The sequence below is a fragment of the Eurosta solidaginis genome, chromosome 2 (assembly GCF_040869045.1).
Source record: "Eurosta solidaginis isolate ZX-2024a chromosome 2, ASM4086904v1, whole genome shotgun sequence".
NCBI lineage: Eukaryota > Metazoa > Arthropoda > Insecta > Diptera > Tephritidae > Eurosta > Eurosta solidaginis.
Window position 1 is genome coordinate 24317000 of NC_090320.1, and position 27819 is coordinate 24344818.

At 36.9% G+C, this 27819-nt stretch overlaps 1 protein-coding gene and 1 long non-coding RNA gene across 3 annotated transcripts in view; one reads left to right on the forward strand and one right to left on the reverse strand.

Annotated features, from left to right (window-relative positions):
• The window catches only part of Shawl (Shaw-like), a 437991-nt gene that overhangs the window by 306534 nt on the left and 103638 nt on the right, over nucleotides 1-27819 (forward strand). The gene's annotated exons all lie outside the window — the stretch shown is intronic.
• Nucleotides 1-27819, reverse strand: part of LOC137239394 (uncharacterized) — an 853500-nt gene that overhangs the window by 903 nt on the left and 824778 nt on the right. The window contains exon 3 of the long non-coding RNA XR_010949356.1: nucleotides 25340-26196. This is a non-coding gene — a long non-coding RNA (uncharacterized lncRNA). The remainder of the gene's footprint in view (nucleotides 1-25339; nucleotides 26197-27819) is intronic.

Sequence of the window (27819 nt, forward strand, 5' to 3'; positions counted from 1 at the left end):
AATAGAAATTTGACGCGTCCAGCGCTTTTATTTAATTGTCAGATCAACGCTCTAAATTGATGAGTAGTGTGATGACTAGTTCCTATGACCTACCTTATTATTTTCTAGCTTTTCGTATTATTATTACTTCATGTAAGTATTGTTTTCAATAAAACCGTTTAACTTGAAACTTTTTTTTTTAATTATTTTATTTTCAGGTTTTTAGTCTTTATATAATTGCCTATTATTTCTCATTCTATTTAGTTCATTTAGTGGCTCATTATTACAAGGACTCTTTTCTGACAATTTGTTACAATCTAAGTTCTCAATACATAATCCTTCCAAAGACTTTACTCGACTCTGCGCCACGTATGCTTGTCCCTCCTTCAACTCCAAGATATTTTGATGTCATTTCTACCGGACTGTATGTAATATTTTTTCCAAATATTAGCGAAATCGGACATCATAGGTCGCTTTCTATTCTCATATCGGACCACAAATACAATTTTTGTGAATATCTCGACCCTTGCGCCACCTACCTGCGATTGTTTTCATAAGTCGCTTTCTATTATTGTATGTATTATGTGTTCCACCGTGGCGGCCACCGTGGTGTGATGGTAGCGTGCTCCGCCTATCACACCGTATGCCCTGGGTTCAACTCCCGGGCAAAGCAACATCAAAATTTTAGAAATAAGATTTTTCAATTAGAAGAAATTTTTTCTAAGCGGGGTCGCCCCTCGGCAAGCGCTCCGATTGTATTTCTGCCATGAAAAGCTCTCAGTGAAAACTCATCTGCCTTGCAGATGCCGTTCGGAGTCGGCATAAAACATGTAGGTCCCGTCCGGCCAATTTGTAGGGAAAAATCAAGAGGAGCACGACGCAAATTGGAAGAGAAGCTCGGCCTTAGATCTCTTCGGAGGTTATCGCGCCTTATATTTATTTTTTTATTATGTGTTCCAAATACTAGCCAAATCGGACCACAAATACGATTTTTTAGAATATGTCGATCCTTGCGCCACCTAGCGGCATTTTTTTCTTATTATTGCATTGTCATCGGGTTCTGAACTATATTCCAAGTTTCAAGCTTGTAGCTTATCGGGAAGTTACTTAAATTTCAATTACAAAATTCGTGCCAGCTATCTAAATATATCAAGTCAACTTAAATAAAACCGTTTAAAAACGAGAAAATTTTAAGAAAATTTCAATTTTTATACCCAGCTCGTGCCCTGCGCTTGCCAGGCTAAGACTCCAGCTATTAGAAGTCATACAGCTGTCAGATCTAGAAGCAGCAAGTGGCTTAAGTCCTAGAAAGCGTCCAGTATTTGCCAAGAGGACGTAGTTTTTTTATAACATAGGTCCTGGTTTTTTATAGGGGTTTTCAGTTTGGTGGTTGAAACAAACTTCTGGTAACACTACGGACTCATTCAGTCTATGTGAGGGCCTCATGGACCGGCCTGTTCAACCTAACCTAACCTATACCCAGCTATGCTTGTACACTTGGTATTATAACTTTGATTGGATAACGGTTGCTTGCACAGGTGTAAAGGAATCGAGATATATATAGACTTCCACATATTAAAATAATCAGTATTTAAAAAAATAGATTAAGTCATGTCTGTACGTCCGTTCGTCCTTCCGTCTGTGCGCCCGTTAACACGATAGCAAATATTGAGATATCTTCACCAAAATCGGTATACGGGCTAATCTGGACCCAGAATAGATTAGTGTTGAAAATGAGCGAAATCGGACTATGACCACGCCCACTTTTTTGATATCAAAAATTCAGAAAAATGGAAAAAATTAGTTAATTCAAAAACAAATACCGCTATGCTAATGAAATTTGTTAGATGGATTGGTTTTACGACGCAAAACATAAATTCCCAAAAATGTTGGAATATTGGCGTGGTACCACCCACATTTAGAAGAGGAAAATTTGTAAGTTTAACAAGCCGTAAATCAAGATCCGTTAGAGATATTATATTGAAATTTGGCAAAGACACTATCCTTGCCAAATTCTCTAGACTGAGGGAAGATAATCAAAATCGGACGCTCACTTTTCCTAAAGGTCTAACTTAAAAAAAAATTTGCGATAACTCTATCTTATATAACTACATTTGCCCCGTTTTTTTTTGTTACTCTTTCCAAAATACTTCTAATACCATAAGTCGTACAAAAATCTCACAATCCGAATGAAATTTGGCATGAATATGTTTTTCATAGCTATAACTGTTTGCTCTGAAAATGGGCGAAATCGCCTGAAAGCCACTCCTACTTCTGTATTCCAGGTGCATAGGTGGGTATGTAATATTCGGTTTCGCCCAAACTTAGACTTTCTTACATGTTTTAGTCAGTGCTTACATTTCAAATTTTGAATATTTTTAGCGAATTTTGAAACTTTTTCGAAAACGGGTTTGAGATCGGTTTGCATATTTTCGGTTACAAAATTCATAGAAGTTTCTCTTCAATTGTCAAAAATAAGATGAGAACTATGTAATTGACCAAATTAGGAAAATATTTCCACTTCTATTTTGATATCCGCTGCTGTAAATATATATGTATATGTATTAGGGTGTGTGCTTTAAATCACGAAAACTATGCTTTCCAGTGCCATATCTGCAGACAATAAGATATACATACATACATAAGTCAAAAATATGACATATACATTGTGGTACCGTTTGGAGACTGTTGAGGAGTGTCACATAGAGGTCAAAGTTAAGTTTGTTTTATAGAGACCCCTATAATTTAAATTCAATTTTTTTAATCCAGGTTTATTGATGCAAGTTGCCCAATCTCTCATCAGTTATTTATATCTTGGAGTTCTTCGCGTAAAAAGGATTATTTAAAATACATACATACGTAAATTCCAATAAATTTTTCAAGACAATAAAGAACAAGAAAGGACGGGACTGTCTTCGGCTGTGCCAAAGATTTCATACCTTTCATGAATGGGGCTGAACAATAATCTTATCCCATTCGTCACCTCCAAATAATCGGCTGTATAAGATAAGAAATATATATTGAACAGATGTATATACCTAAACGATTTTTAAGATAAATATAAAATAAAACAAGTCAGGACGGCTAATTTCGGGTGTATCTGAACTTGGAGGCAAAATAAGGGAAAATCACCATGTAGGATAATGAACCTAGGGTAACCCTGGAATATGTTTGTATGACATGGTTATCAAATGGAAGGTATTAAAGAGTATTTTAAAAGGGAGTGGGCCATAGTTCTATAGGTCGACGCCATTTCGGGATATCGCCATAAAGGTGGACCAGGGGTGACTTTGGAATTTGTTTGTACGATATGGGTATCAAATGAAAGGTGTTAATGAGTATTTTAAAAGGGCGTGGGCTTAGTTCTATAGGTGGACGCCTTTTCGAGATAGCGCCATAAAGGTGTACCAGGGGTGACTATAGAATTTGTTTGTACGATATGGGTATCAAATGAAAGGTGTTAATGAGTCTTTTAAAAGGGCGTTTGCCTTAGTTCTGTAGGTGGACGCCTTTTCGAGATAGCGCCATAAAGGTGTACCAGGGGTGACTCTAGAATTTGTTTGTACGATATGGGTATCAAATAAAAAGTGTTAATGAGTATTTTAAAAGGGAGTGGGCCTTAGTTCTATAGGTGGACGCCATTTCGAGATATCGCCATAAAGGGGGTCCAGGGGTGACTATAGAATTTGTTTGTACGATATGGGTATCAAATGAAAGGTGTTAATGAGTATTTTAAAAGGGCGTGGGCTTAGTTCCATAGGTGGACGCCTTTTCGAGATAGCGCCATAAAGGTGTACTAGGGGTGACTATAGAATTTGTTTGTACGATATGGGTATCAAATGAAAGGTGTTAAGGAGTCTTTTAAAAGGGCATTTGCCTTAGTTCTGTAGGTGGACGCCTTTTCGAGATAGCGCCATAAAGGTGTACCAGGGGTGACTCTAGAATTTGTTTGTACGATATGGGTATCAAATGAAAGGTGTTAATTAGTATTTTAAAAGGGAGTGGGCCTTAGTTCTATAGGTGGACGCCATTTCGACATATCGCCATAAAGGGGGACTAGGGCTGACTCTGGAATTTGTTTGTACGATATGGGTATCAAATAAAAGGTGTTAATGAGTATTGTAAAAGAGAGTGGGCCTTAGTTCTATAGGTGGACGCCTTTTCGAGATATCGCCATAAAGGTGGACCAGGGGTGACTCTAGAATGCGTCTGTACAACATGGGTATCAAACGAGAGGTGTTAGTGAGTATTTTAAAAGCGACCGGGCCTTAGTTCTATGGGACGCCTTTTCGAGATATCGCCATAAAGGTGGACCAGGGATGACTCTAGAATTTGTTTGTATGATATGAGTATCAAATTAAAGGTATTAATGAGGGTTTTAAAAGGGAGTGGTGGTAGTTGTATATGTGAAGGCGATTTCGAGATATCGACCAAAATGTGGACGAGGGTGACCCAGAACATCATGCGTCGGGTACCGCTAATTTATTTATATATGTAATACCACAAACAGTATTTCTGCAAAGCATCCAGGGGTTTTTGATTTCGCCCTGCAGAACTTTTTCATTTTCTTCTACTTAATATGGTAGGTGTCACGCCCATTTTACAAAGTTTTTTCTAAAGTTATATTTTGCGTCAATAAACCATCCCTTTTTCGTATTTGCTATAGAATTATGGCATTCTTTTCATTTTTCGTAATTTTCGATATCGAAAAAGTGGGCAAGTGGGCAGTGCCACGCCCTTTGTCCAAAATTTTACAAATTTTCTATTCTGCGTCATACGTTGAACTCACCTACCAAGTTTCATAGCTTTATCCGTGTTTCGTAATGAATTATCGCACTTTTTCGGTTTTTCGAAATTTTCGATATCGAAAAAGTGGGCGTGGTTATAGTCCGATATCGTTCATTTTATATAGCGATCTGGGATGAGTACACAGGAACCTACATAGAAAATTTCATCAAGATACCTCAAAATTTACTCAAGTTATCGTGTTAGCGGACGGACGGACGGACATGACTCAATCAAATTTTTTTTCGATACTGATGATTTTGATATATGGAAGTCTATATCTATCTCGATTCCTTTATACCTGTACAACCAACCGTTATGCAATCAAAGTTGTTATACTCTATGAACTCCGCTCAACTGAGTATAACAAGTAAGGAAGGCTAATTTCGGGTGTATCCGAACATTACATACTCAGCTGAGAGCTTTGGAGACAAAATAAGGGAAAATCACCATGTAGGAAAATGAACCTAGGGTAACCCTGGAATGTGTTTGTATGACATGGTTATCAAATGGAAGGTATTAGAGGGTATTTTAAAATGGAGGGGGCCATAGTTCTATAGGTCAACGCCATTTCGGGATATCGCCATAAAGGTGGACCAGGGGTGACTCTATAATGTGTTTGTACGATATGGGTATCAAATGAAAGGTATTAAAGATTGTTTTAAAAGGGAGTAGCCCTAAGTTGTATATGTGAAGGCGTTTTCGAGATATCGACCAAAATGTGGACCAGGGTGACCCAGAACATCATCTGTCGGGTACCGCTAATTTATTTATATATAACGAACAGTATTCCTGCCAAGATTCCAGGGGCTTTTGATTTCGCCCTACAAAATTTTTTAATTTTCCTCTACTTAATATGGTAGGTGTCACACCCATTTTACAAAGTTTTGTTTAAAGTTATATTTTGCGTCAAAAAACCAATCCAATCGCCATGTTTCATCGCTTTTTTCGTATTTGGTATAGAATTATGGCATTTTTTTCATTTTTCGAAATTTTGGATATCCAAAAAGTGGGCGTGGTCATAGTCGGATTTTGCCCATTTTTAATACCAATATAAAGTGAGTGCAGATAAGTACGTGGACAAAGTTTAGTAAAAACATATCGATTTTTACTCAAGTTATCGTGTTAAGGACCGAGCGGAAGGATAGACGGTCGACTGTGTATAAAAATTGGGCGTGGCTTTAACCGATTTCGCCCATTGTCACAGAAAACAGTTATCGTCATAGAATCTATGCCCTTACCATATTTCACAAGGATTGGTAATTATTAGTTCGACTTATGGCATTAAAAGTATTCTAGACAAATTAAATGAAAAAGGCCGGAGCCACGCCCATTTTGAAATTTTCTTTTATTTTTGTATTTTGTTGCACCATATCATTACTGGAGTTGAATGTTGACAAAATTTACTAATATACTGTAAAGAGATAAAAATTTTTATTAAAATTTGACTTAAAAAATTTTTTTTTTAAAGTGGGCGTGTTCGTCATCCGATTTTGCTAATTTTTATTTAACACACATATAGTAATAGGAGTAACGTTCCTGCCAAATTTCATAATGTTATCTTCAACGACTGCCAAATTACAGCTTGCAAAATTTTAAACTACCTTCTTTTAAAAGTGGGCGGTGCCACGCCCGTTGTCCAAAATTTTACTAATTTTCTATTCTGCGGCATAAGGTCAACCCCTCTTTATCCGTCTTTGGTAATGAATTATCGCACTTTTTCGGCTTTTCGAAATTTTCGATATCAAAAAAGTGGGCGTGGTTAAAATCCGATTTCGTTCATTTTAATTTGCGATCTGAGATAAGTGCCCAGGAACCTGCCTACCAAATTTCATCAAGATGCTTCAAAATTTACTCAAGTTATCGTGTTTACCGACAGACGGACGGACGGACGGACATGGCTAAATGAATTTTTTTTTTTCGCCCTGATTGTTTTGATATATAGAAGTCTATATCTATCTCGATTAGTTTATGCCGTTACGGATTACCGTTATGCGAACAAAATAGAATACTCTGTGAGCTCTGCTCAGTTGAGTATAAGAATGGGTAAGGATGAAAAGTTTCACTTTTTTGTGGTCTGCATGTAAAACCTATGACAACAAATCACGTATTTCAATAAGATATAAGCGTACGTATTTGATGAAATTTGAAGCTTCTACCCGTAAAAAAGCGGCAAAAATTATAGTTTATATGGGGTATATAATATATATACCACCAATCTCTATGATTTTTTCACACAACAATATATGTTATATACGTAAGCAATTGGTGAAATTTGAAGCTTTAATCTGATAAATTGAGGAAGATATGACAAAAATCCTCTTTTTCTGAAAAATCGCTTGTATGGAGGATATATGCTATAGTGGTCCGATCGGGTCGGTTCCGACAAATGTCTAATCGGACAGCTCATGCTGACTGACTTCTGACTACAGTCAGACTCTGACTTCTGACTTTTCACCTGCTTTAACAGCTGTTATACTAAATTTCTCAAAAAAAGTATTCAGCCCTTCAAATAAGCGAAAAGAGCAGACCACGCCAATATTTTTACTTTTTCAATTCGCTGAACGCGCTAACAAGAAAAAATAAAAATTTCAAAATGTAGAATTTCGAACTTAGAACTTTGTAAGCCGATATCTATTTTTTGGAGGCTAACTTCGAAAAACGGAGATAGTACTTTGTTAGCTGACCTAATCATGTGAAAACGACTTCATAGCTTAAAAGGACATTAAACGGAAATGTGAAGCTTCTCAAGGCCAAAATAATGATATATAAATTTTAAAAATCCGACGTCAAATAACCAAGTTACAACGAAAAACCCTTTTCGGCTGTATTTCGAAGGATAAAAAAATAAAAAAAAAATTTCCGAAACCCTCTCAACATAATCTTTAAATTTAGGGGCGGACATTAGCAACTTTTTTTTTATATGAGGACCAACCCAGTCTAATGCACACCATTTATTTGAACTGAGACATTATATTGTGCAAAGTGGAACCAAGAAATCTCCGAGCAGAGGAAAAACAGCAGAAAACTCTTTAACGAGGCTAAGCGCACGGGAATCTGGTCCCATTATAGGGACGCCTTAAAATCTTTTAAGAAGTTAATCCAGAAGTCCAAAAGGGACTCCTGGAAGAACTTCACTAATGACATCGAAGAAGTCTCAGAGGCAAATCGCCTACGAAAGGTCCTCTCCAAAAACCCCATACCTCCAAGCTGCATTCGCATAACGAGCGGAGAATGGGCCACTTCTAGTACGGAAATTCTCGAAACCCTGATCAGCACTCACTTTCCGGGCTGCAGATCTCAACCATACATCTTAAACACGCAATCTAACCCAGGGCCATTTCAACCCCTGGACCACATTGTAAGTGAAAAAGGAGTTATATGGGCAATCAAGTCCTTTAAACCCTTCAAATCTCCGGGAACGGATGGAATATTTCCCGCTGAATTACAAGCTGCAAGCGATGTTATAAGCCCGCTGCTAGCTAAAATCTACAAGGCTTGCCTCAACCTGGTCTATATCCCCACGGAATGGACCAAGGCAAAGGTAGTCTTCTTACCCAAAGGAGGCAGGATATCGGGCAACAGTCCAAAGGATTTCAGACCAATAAGTCTGACCTCCTTCCTCCTAAAAGTTCTAGAACGATTGCTGGACGCCTACATTAGACGATCGGCAAATAAGGCACTCATCTCCAACAACCAACACGCCTACTCTAAGGGCAAATCCGTAGAGACAGCTCTACATGCTATCACTAGTAAGATAGAGAAGGGTCTTGCCTTTAAAGAATTTACGCTGGGTATCTTTCTCGACATAGAAGGAGCCTTCAACAACGTTCTCCCAGCAGTGGTCACAAAATCTCTACGTTCTTTAGGGGTGGAAGAGCCTCTTGTGAAGATCGTCGAGCTCCTTCTAAACAAGAGAATCATTATCTCTGAGCTGGGCAGCTCATCGTTAATAAGGTATACCAACAGAGGAACCCCCCAGGGGGGCGTTCTTTCTCCTCTACTATGGAACCTGACGGTGAACGCTCTGTTATCTATACTACGGCCCACCGGATGCCAAGTCATTGCATATGCCGACGACATAGCGTTGACAGTTACCGGCAAACACCTTCCGGTGCTTGGCGAACTCCTACAAAATGCTCTTAATCTAACAAACACATGGTCTATGGAATGCGGACTCAGCATCAGCAGTGAAAAAACTGAGATGGTGCTTTTTACCCGCAAACGCAGTATACCGGAATTTACCCTCCCATCCCTAAACGGGAAGGAAATCAAACTATCTACCGAGGTTAAATATCTCGGAGTTATTCTAGACAGGAAGCTTGACTGGAAGCGAAATGTGGAGGAACGATCCAGGAAAGCCACAATGGCTCTCTACGCTTGTAAGTCGGCAATCGGAAAAAGGTGGGGTCTCCAGCCACGCATAGTCCATTGGATCTATACGGCAGTGGTGAGACCCATACTCTTCTACGCCGTCACCGTATGGTGGACGGCACTCGATATCGAATCTAACAGGAGTAAAGTAACGAGAGTGCAGAGGATGGCGGCAATGCTCACCAGCGGTGCCCTTCCCTCCACTCCCACCAAAGCTCTTGAAACCATATTATTCCTTCTCCCAACTGATCTATATGGCAGATACTGTGCCTCCTGCAACGCGGCGAGGCGCAACGCTATCGAACCATGGAGGGATTGCAGGTTTGGTCACACCCGGATCCTGAAGCAAGTCCCTGAAACCTTCTTGAAATTGGACCATACAACATCGCCCCCTTGCTGGGACAACAAATTTTCCACAAGAATCCCAGAGAGGAACGAGTGGGCAAACGGCGTAGAACCGGGATCACACGAAATCTCCGTTTTTACAGATGGCTCTAAACTAAACAACAGAGTCGGCAGCGGGATATTCTCGGAGAAGCTCAATCTAAGCGAGAGCTTTCGCCTACCTGATCACTGCAGTGTTTTTCAGGCTGAACTCATAGCTATCTGGGAAGCAGCCCGCTATCTGACTAACCTACAGGTAACCAAATCTATTTCAATTTTCTCTGGCAGCCAAGCTGCCATAAAATCCCTGCAATGCAGTAACACCTCGTCACTAGTGGCATTGAAGTGCAGAGAAACCCTCAACAAACTAGCTGAAAATTGCAACCTAAGCATAATATGGGTTCCTGGCCACTGTGACATCTCAGGAAACTGCCCTGCGGATGAGCTAGCTAGGGAAGGCACCAACTTGCAAACAACAACCTCCGCTGATTGGGCCAGCCCTCCTCTAAACACTTGCAAATACCACCTGCGATCTGTTTTCACGGATCAGGCAAGCGCCAGATGGGCGAGGGAACCTACATGTAGTATATCCAAGCAAATCTGGCCTAAGCTGGATGAAAAGAGATCGCGATCGGTGATATTATTAAACCGTATCTCTATAAGCCCACTAGTGGGCCTTCTTACAGGTCACTGTCTCATGGGCACTCACGGTGCCTATATGGGCCTGCAGACAAATGACTTCTGCCGCAGCTGCATGGACGAGGAGGAGATAGAAAGCGTTGAGCACTATCTGTGCCACTGTCCCGCACTGTCAAAAACCAGGTACCAATGCCTCCACAGACACTCTTTTGGGTGCCTTGCGGAGCTTGAATCTATAAACCCAAACGATATCTTGCGTTTCATTAGGCAAACGCGCTGGTTTGGCCTCACTGGGGTCTAAACTCTCCTCTTCTTCGAAAGTAGGGTAATAGGAAATAGGGCCCCCTGCGTGGTAGCACAACGGGCCACAACGGCCTACGTGAGTCTCCGCTCGGACAGCGGAGGCAGCCACTCTAACCTAACCTAACCCTATATTGTGCAAAAACTTCAAAAAAATAATCATGTCCGACCAGAAAAAAAAATTTTCCGAAACCCTCTCAACATAATCTTTAAATTTAGGGGCGGATATTAGCAACTTTTTTTTGTATGAGGACCAACCCAGTCTAATGCACACTATTTATTTGAACTGAGACATTCAGCCCAATTCTAAACGAAAATTCCGTGCGAGTTTTCTCCCTTCTCCCATTCCTCGTATTCTAAATAAAAATTCCTTGTGAGTTTTTTCACTTCTCCCTTTCCTCCTATTCTGAACAATGTTCGAAAAAGCGGAAATCGGTTATGGGAGAAAAGTAGGTATTATGAATGTGAGGGAGAGGGAGATTTCGCTGCCATTTCATAGGAGTTTTTTCACTTGTTAAATTAAAGGGAATGCATCAAAATAGTTAAAGGAAATTGGTTATTTTAAGAAAGAACACTTATTTGTACAAATTTGTGCTAAAAGATGTATTTATATTCTACAATATTCTCACTTCTAATACAACAACAACTACAACCACAATATTCTTTATTTTAAGTTGAAAAGTATATCATAAGCAACGGTAGAGCTCTTGGTATACAAATTTGATGCAGCCATCCAGAAATTGCGCAAGGATTTTTTAATAAGGCTTAAATAGATTTTGGCATATGATGAAGGACGAATTCAACTCAACTTGGCCGCCAGAAAATTGCTTTGCTCAATGAAAGCAGGCAACTCCGGCAGATTTGTATTATGCGGCCGTCTTCTTCTTATGTTCCGCTGTTGATGTTGCTGTGGCACCAATTCATTACTCATTTCAGTGAATACCACATGAAATGCAATAAATACTGTGCAATGTTTATATTTTATTTCTTAATTTCCAACAAATTTGCAACAATAATTAAACTTTTCAATTTTTTAAACAAAATAAGAAATGTGCAACGAAATTTCAATTGACAAAACAGCTGACTTCGAAAATTCGAAATTCCTATTCCCCAATTATTGTTCTCCCTAGGAGAACAGAATTGGAGGAATTTTTCCGCGGGAATAAAAAAATCCGCGAGAACAAAATTCCGCGAGAATATTTAGAATTGGTCTGATTATATTGTGCAAAAACTTCAAAAAATTAATCATGTCCGACCAGAAGAGAGAACGATAATACCGCGTTAGTGTTTTATCAAAAATTAAGCAACACGTCTAGTTTGTTTTTGTTTTCCAATTGCAATTTTTTTTTAGAAGCGAACAGAAAAAATTTTGAAGCTTCAGAAAAATAAAACGCCCAAAATTGTATAGAGCCTATTCAAAAGCAAAATACATTGAATTACTGCCATACCTTAGGACCAAATCCAGTGGATAATTGCATATGGGTTGCGACAATGAGGAGCATGAAACAATTTGAGATGTAACAATGCAAGCAACGCTTAAAAAGGATATGCAACTAAATTCTCAGCCGAGTTGCGCATGCTTCGGCCAGCGCAGCTTTCACGAAGCACTAAGGACTAAAAAAGCGCAAAGGGGGAGGAAAATTTTTACATAATGATTTAACACAAAGCTTGAAGGTTACTGAAATATTAATGACGTTCTTTATTTTTAAACCTATAGATTTTTGCGATGACGTCATACAGAATCTCGGTTTTTACCATTTTATAAGTTTATTACCAAAATATGGGCTTTTACCGAAAGTGTTGTATGCCTCCTAGTGTCTTTCTCACCGAAATCGGAAAGTTCGGAAAATTTTACCAGGGGACACCGTTTTTGAGACAAACCATTCCAAGATTTCAATATCTACTAAGCGATCAAATTAACAAAGATTCAACAAAGAAGATATACGATATTGTGGCGAATATAAGTCATTGACCGTCGAGTTGTTCGGACGTGTTTTCTGCGTGCTCGCAAGTTTATAATATATAATTTATTAAATTTTTTCTTTACTACATATCTAAAATGCCGTGTAGTTGTGGGCAAAGAGTTGATCGTTATCATAGTCAATTTAGTGTGCTAGCTGCAGTGAACTTTTTCATCTTCCCTGTGTGGATATTCTTACAGATGACTTGGATTATTTAGTGAAATCTAATTTTCCTTTTTACTGTAAAGCTTGTGAGAGAGCGCGTCGCAGTTCTTTACGCTCACCACCCCCCGTTCATCTTGTCAATAATTCTAATCAACAGTATCATGCAAATGCTAATAACAAAAACAATAAAAATGAACAATGTGTGTGCAGTGGGCAAGAACATGATTTAAAATCAATGTGGAGTGCAATTATAGACGAAAACAAGTCTTTACGTTCCGAGGTGAAAGACCTACGTGCTGATTTGCACTCTTTGCTGAAGATAGTGTGTGACAATAACGATGTTGTTGCTAAAGACATCAAAGACATTAAAGCTGACTTTGTTTTTATGAAAACATTTTTGCCGATGCCCGGCTCTCGCTTTCAGTCGTGTGATGATGTGGGGTATGGTGTTGCTAAGAGCATTTTAACCAACGATGTTCGTGAGACTTCTGTTGCTGCTAACAATTCTGCAGAAAAAGTATCGTTCGAAGCCAGTAGTGAAACCAACGATGTAGCGAAAATCTCTGTCGATAATTCTAATGACCCAAGCAGTGGTTTGAATAATTTTTCTGATGTTGCTAATTCGGCGCCTGTTGCAGCTGACGTCGATGCTGACGCTTCCACGGCACAAGGCGAATCTGAGTGGAAAACAACGAATAAGGGAAAGAATAGGAGAAAAAAGAAAAATATACAAATGTTGACAAATGTGAACAAAGAAACGAAAGTAAGCAACCAAGATAAACCAATGCAAGTTGTTGTTGGTACAAGTTCAAACGTTGATTTGGCTGTAGTACGACGTAATGTTGTGAGGCGCATTATATGGTTGCATATCTCTTCGTTTTTGAATTCTGTCACTGAAGAAAATATTCTGAACTACCTTGCCGAACATATTTCTATCGATAAAAGCCAACTGCTTTGCTTTAAATTAATAAAGAAAGGTGTGGATCCGCATACTTTAAAATGGGTAAATTTTAAACTTGGCGTGCCTGAAGAGATATCTGGCACTATTTTAAAATCAGAAACCTGGCCTGCGAATGTCAAAGTGCAGCCTTTTCGTTCCGTTCGTGCAAAACGGGATTCCTGATGATGTTGCAGATATTCTCAATGTTAAGTCTAATTTTAATTGCCTAAAAATATACTTTCAAAATGTATCTGGTCTTCGTACTAAATGTTCGGAAGTTTTTATGTATAGTTCTGCATTAGATTATGATATTTTCGTTTTTGTTGAATCTTGGCTGAACGAGAAATTTTTTAGTAATGAAATCTTTGATCCACATCTCTATGATGTTTTCCGTAAGGACCGTGATCTTGTTAAAACAGGTTGCTCGAGAGGAGGGGGTGTTCTCATTGCTGTTCGGAGGAAATTCCAGGCGGCCGTGGTAACACTCGCTAACTCTGATACACTCATTGATCAGCTCTGCGTACGTGTTCATGGTTCTTCTGGAATCTTGTATTTGTGCGCTTCGTATATTCCACCGAACAGTGCAGATGCCTTATATATTGCACACGCTGACAACGTTCTCTCACTGGTATCAAATGTGGGCGACAATCATCTTTGTGTACTTGGAGATTTTAATTTATGTAATTTGAATTGGTCTCATATTGAGGACACGGCTTCTTTTACGGCCTCTAACGCTAACTCTTCAGCCGAAATTCATCTTATTGATAGTTTCTTAAGTATCGATTTGGTACAAGTTAACGGGCTCTATAATAGGCTGAATAGAATTTTAGATTTAGTGTTCATCTCAAACAATGTTAACTACACATTGTCTGAATGCTTCACACCAATCCTGCAGACCGACAAACATCACGTTTCTATTTCCCTAGAATTGGAGTTTTATGAATTTGCTGAAATTACAGATAAGCCTGAAATTAATTTCAACTTTAGTGCTTGCGATATGTCGTATCTTAATGAAATATTATTAAGCATTGATTGGTGTGATTCATTCCGCGATAATGATGTCACATCTTGTTTTCATATCTTCAAAAATTAGGTTCATGTGCTTGAAGCATATCCCAATATATAGGAAAAAAACATATAAGACGCCCTGGCATACTAAGAAGCTAAAACATCTTAGGAATGTTAAGTGCAAATCTTTAAAACAGTATAAAAGAACTGGAGATTCAGCGCACTACTCAAAATTTCAAAACGATTTAAAGGCATTCAAGTGCTTGAATAGGTTTTTGTACAGAAATTATGTTCTGAGCTTTGAGAGTAATATAATGTCGAACTCAAAGTCGTTTTGGCGTTTCATAAAGTCAAAAAGGCCTGCTCATCTGTCCCTAGTAATGTGTTTTTCAACGACAAATCTGCAATCAATGCAGTTGATGCTGCGAATCTTTTTGCCAATTTTTTTTGTTCTAATTTTGAACCAGACACTCGCGTCCACTCGAGTTTGCCTCCCATGAGCAACTCAGCGCTCAATTTCGGATCTTTGCGTGTTTCCGTTACGGATGTGGTTAATGGTATTGGGAAGCTTAAGCTGTCTACTAAGACGGACTCAGATGGTCTTTCTGTCATATTGTTATAAAACTGCTTGTGTTTGGCTGATCCTCTTTCAATTATCTTCAACAACTCTCTGGCCACTGGGACATTTGTGGATGACTGGAAGCTAACTTCAATTTCTCCGATATTCAAGAGTGGTAACAAAAATGATGTTCGTAATTACAGACCTATTTCGAAGCTTTCATGTGTTTCCAAACTTTTTGAGATTATAGTAAATGATAAAATATACTTTGCAGTAAAGGGCCTAATTTCGAATAATCAGCACGGATTTGTTTCAAAACGGTCCACTGTTACTAACTTATCTATTTTTTCTGAATACTGCTTTTCCGCTTTTCATAATAGATTGCAAGTTGATACAATATACACTGACTTTTCAAAGGCTTTCGACAAGGTTTCGCACCAGATACTCTTGGCTAAGCTTCTGGCTTTGGGTTTTCATTCCACATTTTTGAAATGGATTGCGTCGTATCTTTCAAATAGACAATGCATTGTTGAAATAGACAACGCCACGTCCCAGCCCTTCATTGCTTCCTCTGGGGTCCCGCAAGGAAGTATTCTAGGGCCTCTATTTTTTATATTATTTATAAATGATATCGGCTCATGCTTCGCTTTTGCGGAATACTTGTTGTATGCAGACGATTTGAAAATTTTCGCCACCATAAAGAGTTATCGTGACTCTGAAAGGCTGCAATCGGACCTCCTCAATGTTGAAAACTGGTGTTGTCTAAATCGTCTTACTCTTAACATCAAAAAGTGTTTTCACGTGACTTTTTCTAAATCGGCTAATGTTCTACGGACTTCATATAGAATTGCGGGCTGTGCCCTGGAATCCGTTGAGGTAATTAAAGACTTGGGTTAGTTAACTACGTTATTACTCTGTCTTATGCCATGCTAGCGTTCATTCGTAGAAATTGTTCAGCTTTCACTAACCCTCACACCCTCAAGTCTCTTTATTGCTCTTTTGTCAGATCGAGACTGGAGTATGCTGCTATAATTTGGAGACCATACCATACTAGTCCCTCTAATCGTATCGAGAGAGCTCAAAAAGTTTTTTTACGTTTTGCTCTCCGTTCTTTGAATTTTTCTGATCCTTTGCCGTCATATGAATCGAGATGTCTTTTAATTGAACTGAGTACGCTTGTAAATAGACGAACCATCTTATCGTACTCGTTTATCATTGGCTTAATTTCTGGAGCTGTTGATTGTCCATCGCTCCTGGAAACTTGCAGAAACTTGCGGCACTTTGAGACCTTTAAAATTAGTTTTGCAAGGACCAACTATGCGGTAAATGCGCCTTTTGCGAGGGCTTGTGCGGATCTCAATTTGTTTTTCAGTTCTTCAGGTGTTGACTGCACTTCTTCGTATGCAACCCTAATTAGTCATTTAAGATCTTTCTACTCTTAATATTATGCTAGTCTGTAAAAATTTGTAAATTTAAAGACTCAAATAAATAAATAAATAAATATTAGCAGCTCTATACATCACTATACTGCTAATAAATAAATGTAAAACACCATCAAAGCAAGCTGCCACACATAAATATAAACTACTAACATTACAGCAAAGAGAACATTTCATATACATATATGTAGTCGGAAGGTAAGAGCAGAAGTTGTTACACATACACACACATATACCTGGAAGAGAAATCTAAATATCAGATACATAAAGCAGACATAATTTAACAGCTGTTCGCGAAAAGTCTAGACCTTAAAATAAATGGGAAAAAAAGGTAATTGAGATTATAAAAGCAGCGCAGGCTGAGGAATAATAAATCAGTTTAATTTAAACATGCTTTAGTAATGTATGCGATAATTGTAATTGAAATACTACTTCCAAAGTAGTCTCAATAAAGAACGTTTTGTTATACGGAATATTTGAGTTATTTATTCGACAGTTCAGAGATGCGAACATTAACAGAAGGTGTATAAATATCAGAAATTTCCCAAAACTCGATACAATATGTTACATACATAGCGCATACGTAATTTTTGTTCAAATATTCGAATAATCTAAATAAGTCAACTGTTCAAATAGTAAAACTCGAAGAATAAACGTACAAAAATCTAAAATCAAATAATCGAGTACTCGATTAATCGAATAGTTCGAATATTTTTAATAGCCAAATTTATATGTGATATCACCAATTCTAATGGTATTGATTTTGGTTATAAAAAATCGAAAAATTTTATTTTACCCTTTTAAGTTTCCATAGAGAAATCTTAACATTGACCACAGCGCGACACTCTTTGCCCTTTACAATCCGGAACAAAATGTGTATGTAATATTTGACGTTAGTGTTACTATATGAAGGGTCATCTTGGAAAAACTCGATTTGATTTATAAGGACTACGCTAATGTGCATACATATGTGAATAGAAATGTTTATATATATGTATATGTGAGTGACTGCTTTTGTGTAAAAAGTAAGTACGTATGTATGTAGTAAGTGTTACACGAAAAAGTAAAACTAATAAAACTATTTGTGGGCGAGTTGTTGAATATGAAAAACTTTGAAAGCGCATAATGAACTTGAAAAGCGACTAAGCGAAAAGAGTTAAAAAATTAGCAAATTTACTCGAAAGCTGTTAGCAGCACAAAAAAGAATATAAAACAAGTAAGGACGGGACTGTCTGAACAATATTCTTATCCCGTTCGTAATCTCCAAATAATCGGATGTATAGGATAAGAAATATATAGTGAACAGATGTACATACCTAAACGATTTTTAAGGTAAATATAAAATAAAAAATGGCAGAAACCCCCTTATCTAAATGATCGGTTGTATGGGATATATATTATACATAGCTCCGATCGAAATAATTTTTACAGGAAATCTTCTATGATATAATACAATATATATCACCAAGTTTCACGTTTTTATATTGGAAACTAAGGGAGAAATGGCCAAAAATCTTTCTATCGAACGATCGGTTGCATTGGATATATATTATATATAGCTCCGATCGAAATGATTTTTACAGAAAATCTTCTATGATATATTAGAATAAATATCACCAAGTTTAACGTTTTTATATTGGAAATTAAGGGAGAAATTGCCAAAAATATTTCTATCTGAACGATCGGTTGTATGGGATATATACTATATATAGCTCCGATCAAAGTGATTTTTTTCAGAAAATCTTCTATGATATATTAAAATATATATGTATCACCGAGTTTCACGTTTATACTTTCTAAATTAAGGGAGAAATGGCGAAAAATCTTTCTATCTGAACGATCGGTTGCATGGGATATAACTATATATAGCTCCGATCAAAGTGATTTTTTCAGGATATCTTCTATGATACATTATAATTTATATCATCGAGTTTCACGTTTATACTTTCTAAATTGCGGCAGGAATGACCAAAATCGTCTTATCTGAACGATCGGTTGTATGGGAGATATATGTTATAGTGGTCCGATCCTACCGTATCCGACAAATGTCTAATATAATACAAAAATACATCCTTGTGCCAAATTTCATTGAGATATCTCAAAATTTGAGGGACTAGTTTGCATTCAAACAGACAGACGGACGGACAGACGGACGGACAGACGGATGGATGGACAGACGGATGGATGGACAGACGGACATGGCTATATCAACTCAGTTCGTCGCCCTGATCAATTCGGTATACTTAATGGTGAGTCTATCTTCTATATTTCTCAACGTTACAAACATCGGACCAAAGTTAATATACCATTTCATGTTCATGAAAGGTATAAAAATATATTTTATACTGCCAAACGAAAAATGTGTTCCACATGTTATCGAAAAGCTATCAATTTTTATTCAAAAAGTCATTGATTAATAATCGAAAATTTATCGATATGGTAAAAAAGAGTTATAGATTCGCTATCGATTTGTTATCGAAATGTTATCGGTTTGGTATGACAAAGTTATCGATTTAATATCGAAATACTAAGATGCGTTATTAAAAAACTACCGATTTGTTATGGTATGGAAAAATATTGATTTATATTCAAAAAGTCATCGAGTAATAACTAAAATTTGTCGGCATGGTAACAAAGAGTTACATATTTGCTATCGAAAGTTTTTGATTTGTCGAAAAGTTATCGCTTTGCTATAACAAAATTAACGATTAAATAACGAAAAGTTATAGATAAGTTATTAAAAAGTTACCGATTTGTTATCGAAGTTATTGATTTGTTATCAATTTTTTATCGAATAAATATTAGTTTTTTATTAAAAAATTTGGCATATAATTTACTGATGCTAAATTGAAAGAAAAAATATTTTATATACTGTCTAACGAAATATGTGTTCCAAAATTTATCGAGTTATATTCAAAAAGTCATCGATTAATAATCGAAAATTTATCGACACGTTATCAAAGGGATGTAGATTTGCTATCGAAAGGTATCGCCTTGTGATGACAAAGTTATGGATTTGTTATCGAATTAATGAGGAAAATTAAAGAATCGTTATTAAAATGTTAGCGATTTGTTATCGAAGCTATTGATTTGTGATCAAAGTGTTATCCGTTTATTGTCGGCTATTTTTCACCGAATAACTATTTATTTGTTATAAAAATTATAGACATGTATAAAAAAATTATCGATTTTTTGGAGTGTTATCGATTTTTTATCAATTTGCTGTTCGAAGACTTATAGGTTTGTTATGGAGCAGAAACCGATAAAACTTTAATAAAAAAAAGTGAAGACACATCTGTGACCCATCGATTACATGCCGAATAGAAAGCAATAAGAAGTCATTGACTCCGTGGTGACAAGCCGATAAAAAAGCTATAAGTCGACGATAAAAATTCATTATTGATACTAAGCTGATGATAAAACAATAAATTGTCAATATCGGTTGCTACCAATAAGTAGCCTATGAAGCTTTCAAAAAGCCTGAAATGGTTTATTTCTAGTTAAATTACCTTTTTGTGGTTTAGCTCTAGCCCATGGGCGAGCTTCAGATAATTCAAGAACATTTGATTAGTAGACGTGCACTTGCATGTTTACACATCGAACGAGTACTAAGTAGGCACTCACGCCTTTTTGTTTTTAAAGATGCGCACTCTTCAAGCTGCATCACAGTATCTTCAACTGCCGCCAACCCTCGACTAAATACTACTTTATGGAGCTTCTGCACGCACTTCAGAAACCATCCACCCACTTAGTTTCTGGGGCACGATACCATATTCCCAGCGGCACTACGAATGACAAGTGTCATGTCAAATTCTGACAGAAAATATATAAAGCATACCTAAGACACAGCCAGATGGCATACAAAGCAGAATGACATAAAGCCTCTAGGCCTTAAATCTTCTCTCCTCAAAACCTTATTGAGACTACTGGATGTGCACGTCAATCTAGACGCCCACTACTCATCTACTTTGCAAAATGCATACTCAGAAAGCGAATTCGTGGAGAAAGCTTTCCATGCTACCACCAGTAAGTGGAATTGCCTTCAGGGACTTCACCCTATACGAGTTCTTTATCATAAAGGGAGCGGTTTTTATATAACGTCTATTCACAAATCATAATCGGCTTACTACTAAATTTAACTATAACGGTCTATTATAGAGTTTGTAAGATAACTTCCAGCAAGATGAATTTATCAATCAATTTCGTTGGTCTCGTCTTTAACACGGTACGCTTTCAAAGCACTTAAAAGGAATTATGTGAACTGATATTTCAGGGGACTTGTTGCTACTCAAAGCATACACAGATGCCAAAGGTCTCACAGCAACCGAGCTACAGCAGAACGCGCTGAACGTTTTCGTGAACTGGTCACATGAATACAATAAAGGGGGAAAAGAATTAGGTCACCAGGCGCTAGAAAGTTTCGTACATTAGGCCACAGCTCTTAAATTAGGCCGCTCTTTGGCCGACACAGACATTCACGGAAGCTTAAATTATACCTAAAAATATGCAAAAAAAAAAAAAAAAATGTAAGGCGCGATAACCTCCGAAGAGATCTAAGGTCGAGCTTCTCTTCCAATTTGCGTCGTGCTCCTCTTGATTTTTCCTTACAAATTGGCCGGACGGGACCTACATGTTTTATGCCGACTCCGAACGGCATCTGCAAGGCAGATGAGTTTTCACTGAGAGCTTTTCATGGCAGAAATACAATCGGAGCGCTTGCCAGACACTGCCGAGGGGCGACCCCGCTTAGAAAAATTTTCTTCTAATTGAAAAATCTTATTTCTAAAATTTTGATGTTGCTTTGCCCGGGAGTTGAACCCAGGGCATACGGTGTGATAGGCGGAGCACGCTACCATGACACCACGGTGGCCGTAAAGATTTTCTAATCTGAAGATTTTTGAAAAATTATATTGTAACGAGTTTAGGGAAACTCTGGTTATTTTACACCTTCTGCAAACGTTCTTATCGCTAAACTGTTGAATAAATAACTCCAATATTCAATAATGCAAAATGGGCTTTATTAAAGTATTTCACAATAACACTGATACTTCACAACCAATAGCTTGCTTAAATCAAACTGATTCCATGATTGCTCAGCTTGCGCTCTTTTATACTCTTCGATTTCCTCGTTCGTATACTTCTAGGCGTTTCTAGAATTTACTACTTAGTTACCAGCTATAACTAGAGATGCACGTTTATAGCTTCTCATATGCGCGTGTATATATGAGTGATACTTGCACAAATGATTGCTTACTTTTGTGAGCATTTCAGATAAGATATATGCATGTGTTTGTGCGTTTCTCTCCGCTGCGTATACGTACATATGTGTAGACATAATTATTGATTTGTTAATGCAGATAAAAGTGACTGCTTAGTATCGGCTTAGAGATGATAGTATCCCTTAGTGTTGCTAATATCCGTCACAATATATTTTGCCGGATTAAATAATTTTTGTGCGTTTCTCCCCGCTGCGTGTACGTACATATGTGTAGACATAATTATTGATTTGTTTATGCAGATAAAAGTGACTGCTTAGTATCGGCTTAGAGATGATAATATCCCTTAGTGTTGCTAATATCCGTCACAATATATTTTGCCGGATTAAATAATTTTTGTGCGTTTCTCCCCGCTGCGTGTACGTACATATGTGTAGACATAATGATTGATTTATTTATGCAGATAAAAGTGACTGCTTAGTATCGGCTTTGAGATGATAGAATCCCTTAGTGTTGCTAATATTCGTCTCAATATGTTTTGCTCGATTAAATAATTTTTTCGATATCACTATGCAACTATTATATTGTAGAGTTATAGTTCAATTTTTGATTGGAAAGGAAGGTTTCTCGAAATTCATTAAAATTAAAAATTTGTTTAATCTCATATTCGACTTATTACGGAATAGCTCATGTTGAAAATATATGCTGCTGTATGCGTGCAACTTTTCCCTTTGTTAAAAGAGCCTACGTGCCAACGTTTGGCAATGGCGGTCGGAGAGACAAGGCAACCAATGATAAATTTACGTTTTTATAACTTTTTACTTTGTTTGCTTTTTTAACTCCTTACACTCATAAAAGCATATTGAAACTTGAATAAAGTTATGCGAAAAAGAAATACAAAAATTAAATTATATTCTTTGTCATTGTTTTAGTAGCTGCAACGGAAAAGGGTGGGGAGAGGTAGAAACATTGATATTGAAGTCCATAAGGAAAAGTAAAATGAACAGGAAATGTAAGTTTAAAAAAAAAATTCTTACAACAAAATGGTGAACAGAGAACTTAAATAAGATGAAAAATGAGCTCGCAATAAGTTGCTGGTGAAAGAAACAACTTAGTGGTGACAAATAATTCAAAGCTGAGAGGTGGAAACCCTGCTTAGACCTTTGAGGCATTAGCTTCTTAGATACTGAAGAAGATGGTTACCCTATTATCGGTACCATCTGTACACCAACAAAGACTCCTTGTTGCAATATGCTTGTTAAATCTAGAAACCGCATAGACTCCCGCTCCCATCTACACCCTGTTCAGCGTACGTAAAAACTGAATTGTCGAATCACTTTGATAAGCACATGTTCATGGTTTTACAAGAGCCACTCAAAGAATCATTAACAATAACTCACCGCCTGCCTTCCAAATAAAAGACAACTAAACCATATGTGTCATTGCAATATTATCACTAATTTGTTGCGTACATTTAGGCGTAGAAGCATGTACGTGTTACAAGACAAAGAAGGCATTATTCTGCACTTTTGAGAAAAGTTTCTTCATTACACATCCACTTATGTAGCTAATTTTGGTTGTAACTGTTTACTACTATCGCATGGGTTGTAACGTTTTATTGTTGTTATTTGTTTGTTTCCTAATGTGCTCAGATCTACATACGTGTTTTGGTGTTTATTTCTGTATATTTATGTCTTAAGTAAGATTAATGTTTTGTTACACCTGTTGTTGTTTACAAATTTCGTTAGTGTGTGATAAATTTGCACGCATACATATGCATGTATGCATGTAAACTTTTCACACTGTTTAGCTAATTTTGTTTGTTTGAATTTTTTGCTGATTTTCTTGGTAATCATTAAGTCAAATTTTTTACGAGCAAACTTATTTTTACAAATCGCATGATTTTTATATTCAGTTGAGCAGAGCTCACAGAGTATATTAACTTTGATTGGATAACGGTTGGCTGTACAGGTATAAAGGAATCGAGATAGATGTAGACTTCCATATATCAAAATCATCAGTATCGAAAAAAAAAATTTGATTGAGCCATGTCCGTCCGTCCGTCCGCTTCCCCGTTAACACGATAACTTGAGTAAATTTTGAGGTATATTGATGAAGTTTGGTATGTAGGTTCCAGGGCACTCATCTCAGATAGCTATTTAAAATGAACGATATCGGAGTAAAACCACGCCCACTTTTTCGATATAGAAAATTTCGAAAAACCGAAAAAGTGAGATAATTCATTACCAAAGACGGATAAAGCGATGAAACTTGGTAGGTGAGTTGAACTTACTACGCAGAATAGAAAATTGGTAAAGTTTTGGGCAATGGGCGTGCCACCGCCCACTTTTAAAAGAAAGTAATTTAAAAGTTTTGCAAGCTGTAATTTGGCATTCTTTGAAGATATCATGATGAAATTTGGCAGGAACGTTACTCCTATTTCTATATGTGTGCCTAATAAAAATTAGCAAAATCTGATAACGACCACGCCCACTTAAAAAAAAATGTGTTTAAAGTCAAATTTTAACAAAAAATTTAATATCTTTACATTATATAAGTAAATAATGCACAAATTCAACTCCAGTAATGATATGGTGCAACAAAATACAAAAATAAAAGAAAATTTCAAAATGGGCGCGGCTCCGCCCTTTTTCATTTAATTTTTCTAGGATACTTTTAATGCCATAAGTCGAACAAAAATTTACCAATCCTTGTGAAATTTGGTAGGGGCTTACATTCTGGGAGGATGACTGTTTTCTACGACAAAGAGCGAAATCGGATGAAGCCACGCCCAGTTTTTATACACAGTCGACCGTCTATCCTTCCGCTCGGTCCTTAACACGATAACTTGAGTAAAAATCGATATATTTTTACTAAACTTTGTCCACGTACTTATCTGCACTCACTTTATATTGGTATTAAAAATGGGCAAAATCCGACTATGACCACGCCCACTTTTCGATATCGAAAATTACGAAAAATGAAAAACATGCCATAATTCTATACCAAATATGAAAAAAGGGATGAAACATGGTAATTGGGTTGGTTTGTTGACGCAAAATATAACTTTAGAAAAAAACTTTGTAAAATGGGTGTGACACCTACTATATTAACTAGAAGAAAATGAGAAAGTTCTACAGGGCGAAATCAAAAGCCCTTGGAATCTTAGCAGGAATAGTGTTCGTGGTATTACATATATAAATTAATTAGCGGTACCCGACAGATGATGTTCTGGGTCACCCTGGTCCACCTTTATGACGATATCCCTAAATGGCGTCCACCTAAAGAACTATGGCCCACTCCCTTTTAAAATACTCTTTAATACCTTCCATTTGATACACATGTCATACAAACACATTCCAGGGTGCCCTATGTTAATTTTCCTACATGGTGATTTTCCCTTATTTTGTTTCCATAGCTCTCAGCTGAGTATGTAATGTTCGGTTACACCCGAACTTATCCTCCTTTACTTGTTTGTATTATGCATGATGTATTGTTATTTCTTGACGTTTCAAAGCAAAATGTGTGGAAATATCTAGCTACGTATATCAAAAACTGGTACATATGTTTTTGAAGGACTAGATACTCACTTACTTAATTGGCGTTTAACAGTTTAAACGATTATTGCCGTGCAACAAAGTGCGCCAGTCGCTTCTTCGCTCTGCTAACTGGCGAAAATTGGTCACACCACGGGTCCGTTCAGCCGAGCAAAGTCACTCTCTTCCTCTGCTTCCATAGACGTGTTGGGATAAAAATACTCTTTTAGCCGGCGGATGATGTTTCATTAGAATAACATAGCCTAGCCAGTCTAGCGATGAACTATGTTGACGTCTGTAAAGCTCGTGCATCTCATTATTAAATCTTCTTCGATACTCGAAGTTGCTAATGCGTTTTTCTCGAACACTTTCAAAGCCGTTTCATATCATGTTGTCATGCTTCTCGACTCAAGCGCAGGACGGTTACGATAAGTGACTTGTAGAGCATGATTTTTGTTTGCCCAGAGCGAACTTTGCTTTTCAATTGCCTAGTCCAAAGTAACATTTATTGGCAAGAGTGATTTTTCGCTGGATTTCAGAGCTGAATAAACGAAATCTTTTATTGTTTCGGAATTATGTCTGCCAACAGTGGCGTGATTGCCAAGGCGCAAATGCGCTGACTGACTCTTCGCTCGATGACAGCAGGTACTTCATTTTGTCCTCATTCACCATCAATCCCAACTTTTCCGCTTCTTTTTCCAGCTTGAAGTAAGCAGAACTCGGTTGTAAGCAGGGCGCGGGTGTTCAGGCCTATAATATCAATATCATCAGCGTACGCCAGTAATTGTGTATTGGGTGCCTATCATTTCACATGTAATTCAATTGCTTTTTGCTGCTGCCGTGCGGAAATATTGTGGCTTTTCAAACACAAGTTCGTGAAGTATTATTGCATGGAACTGCTTATTCATCACCTGTGAGAGAAAAAAAGAAAAACTTACTAATTTTTACGAAATAAAAACAAAATTTATAAAAACAATTTTTTTTTTCAAATTGAAATTCTACAAAAAAAATTTTGAAAATAAAAAAACTCATTATTTCAAAATATTTCCAACCACAAAAAAATACAAAAATACCAAATAGTCAATATTTTTTTTTTTAATTTAAATACCATTGTGAGATTAAAAAGAATTATTATTTTTTAATTTAAATACCAGAAAAATGTTAAAAAATAGTTTTACCAAAAAAAAATTTTTTTTTAAATTAGACGTAGACTGAAGTTATAAAAAACACTAAGGATTTAACTAATAACAAAATTATGTTTGGGCAATTTTTTCAACTGCCGAATTATTAATTTTTTGGTAGGTAGAACTTTTATATATCTTAAAAAAATTCTGAGAAAAAATCAATTTGATAAAATCTTTTGAACTCAGTTTTATTTTTTTTAATATTTTATATTTTTATCACCTGTGAACGAAAAAAAGAAAAGCTTACTAACTTTTAGGAAATAAAAACAAAATTTATAGTTTTTTTTTTCAAAAATCTAAACAGACGAAATTTTAAAAGAAAAAATAAGAAAAAAGTTTATTCATTATTTCAAACCAAAAAAGAAATACTAAAAATAAAAAAATCATTTTGCAAAAAAAAATTTAAAATAAAATATTTGTAACTAATTTTTATTTAATTCAAATTGATGAAAATTAATGAATATATATTATGGAAATTTCTATTGATATAAAGGGCGTTAAAAAATTCAACTAAATATAATTGAAGTAATTTGTTTTAAAAAATTACCTATAATTTTTTTTTTTTAAGTTTAGAAAAATAATTTTATTGTAAACTTTTATGAGAATGGCTTAAATGAGTTAAATTTAAAAGCTCGGAAAAATATAGCAACATATGCGCAGACAAATTTGTTGAAATCTTTTGACCCAATTTGGTTGTTGTTATAGAACTTAGGTAGGTAGGTAGGTGAAATGGCTGCGACCTGGTCGCCCATGTAGCTATTTAAAGCCGTTTTGATGCCATGTAACTCGTCTAAACACCTACGGAATGTTACGGTCAATGTATTACAACCAGCCAGAGTTGTTGATATAATTAAGAATATTCGGGATTGCTATCACAGATAACGCTTTCAGGTCTTCTAGAAACGGGGTTCCAAGGAACCTGAGCCGGGCTCTAGCTAGAGCCGGACATTTACACATAAAGTGTTCTACTGCCTCTCTGGCATTTGGATCTTTGCAGCTTCTGCAGTATTCGTTATACGGAATGCCAATCTTTTCCGCATGCGTACCTACTGCCCAATGACCGGTGCAGACTGCTATCAGTTTGCGTGTCTTAGCCCTTGATTTGTTCAGAAGACCTCTCGTCCTCTTTCCATCATAGTTAGGCCAAATGGATTTTGATATTGCACAGGTGGTGGTATTATTCCACTTTGTTTGTGCTTTCTTCAAGTAGAAGCTTTGGATATTCCCCTTGGCTACTGCTAAGGGTATGCCTATTTCGACACTGGTTATTTCCTCGTTCATCTCCGATGAGCCCCTGCGTGCTAGCTCGTCGGCCTTCTCGTTACCCTCAATCCCCCTATGACCCGGGAC